Source organism: Austrofundulus limnaeus, unplaced genomic scaffold (assembly GCF_001266775.1).
Source record: "Austrofundulus limnaeus strain Quisiro unplaced genomic scaffold, Austrofundulus_limnaeus-1.0 Scaffold8, whole genome shotgun sequence".
Lineage (NCBI taxonomy): Eukaryota > Metazoa > Chordata > Actinopteri > Cyprinodontiformes > Rivulidae > Austrofundulus > Austrofundulus limnaeus.
The window spans coordinates 2,354,152-2,356,080 of record NW_013952410.1 but is presented as its reverse complement, the minus strand read 5'-3'; positions in this window follow the sequence as shown (position 1 = coordinate 2,356,080).

Below are 1,929 nucleotides of genomic sequence, written 5' to 3'. Positions count from 1 at the left end.
ATATAATATAATGTGATATAATTTGAAGCCCTTGTTGAACTTTTGCCTGAAAAACATTGCCAACCCAGCAGAGCATCTACAAAACAAGCAAAAGATTTTTATTTTATTTTCATCGCAAATTTTGCACGCCACCTTCTCTTTTTTTTTACGCTGTTGTATTTTCTCTGCAGGGAATAAAAAAAAGAGGTAAGGAGAAAATTCCCAATATCTCCTGACTGTCTCCCTTTTCTCTAAAAGGCACATCTTAAGTCAAACTAAAGCATACACTCGTCTCTCCCCTAGGGTGCAGTGGCAGTGGTGCAGAAAAAGTGAACTGCCAAGGACCCCACTGTTTAGCAAACACTCCTACTGAGGGGAGGAATTAATTATTCAGAGCCAAGGACCAAGGCAGCCCCATTTGATTGCACCACAAAAGAAAGGTCAGAGCTTTTCATATGAGGAACCTCATGGTTCTGCATCCTGTCAGCTGACAGGACGGGCTATAGTGCATAAGGCTGAATGGCTCTCTGGTTAACAGCTCAATTAAAAGGACAAGGTTGTTTAGGTGAGCAGGGTTTCAAAAGATACAAGACAGATAATAGATAAAAAYATGAATGATATGGAGGATATGATATGGACTTGAGTTTTTTTGTCGCTTGTGCGAATAGTTTTAACTACTTTGCAGGAGTTGGTGTGAAACACTGAGACGTCAAACAGCAAAGGTGGAAAAATCCACTGCGGCACTGGTTAAAATGGTTAAATTCATACAGTTTCTGGAAGCAGTTTTTGTTCAAGTCTGAACAAATAATTTCTTTCACCCCTCTTTGGGAGTTGGCAAATGATCCATTACTTACATTTGAATAGTTAATAAGCAATAATGGACTTCAAATCAGATTAATAACGTGTTATTTAATCTGCAGCAAAATGGCCTTCGAAAGATTGAAATATTAGTCGTCAAATTCTGCAAATACCATATGGACTCTGGTAATTAATAGACTTGCAGAAAGTTTTGGGGCCAGGCTCTCCGTGTAGGTTCATCATCTGCATAATCCGATCAAATTTCCCCCAAGAAGGGCCAAAGCTTTTTTTTTTTTCTCCAGTCATGGTGAAAAGTCTGATTTTCATCAAGTCCCCCTTTTTCCCCCCACTTGGAGCTCACAATGCCTTCTTCACAGAACACACCATGAACATACAGTAGCAGTGCAACTAAAGCCAGCCACAGAATCCTGGGGGGGAGTTCATGAAGTAAATCTGCCATTGAAGTGGAATACTACGGAGGCCTCCTGGCATTACTGTAAGTTAYAATCTCTAAAAAAAACAAACTGTACCGCGGTGAGCCCCGGCAGAGCTTAAGATGGAGCCAGGACAGCAAATTCTACAACCACACAACAAGGGGGTGTCTCTTCCCCATTGGTTTGCCCGCACCCCCAAACAGAAAGCCTCGYCGTTCTATTGGCTCTGTTCAACACGCCGTCAGCCAATCGTCAATGGCTCAGCTCTACCATTCCATGGAAACCAGGGCTTGCACCAGTGATGACATCCAATCCATGGAGCTGCCATCTTCTCCCAGTAACTCACACCACAGTTCCCAGTGAATTTTCAAAAGCTCYGAAAGTAGAAGGGCAAATGTGCAGACAAAGCAACAAACGTTCACTTTTTTTCCAATGCATATTCCTCATATATCAGTCTCTATAAATTAGAAGGAAAAAAATACTTGTTTAGTATAACTGAAATCAGTTAAACAAAAGGTTGTGTTTGTTAACTGTGAGGTTTRTGTTTGAACTGTAAAAATCAGCTTTTGATTTATGCTCCTGGAGCATTCTGGCTGAAGAGACGTGAACAGATTGAAAAGGGGATAGGTCCTTCCTATGATGATTTCTTGCAGATGTTTCAACCATTACATCTTACTCTCTTCGGTCATTAATTTCCCAGGTAATAAACCCCCAGTGC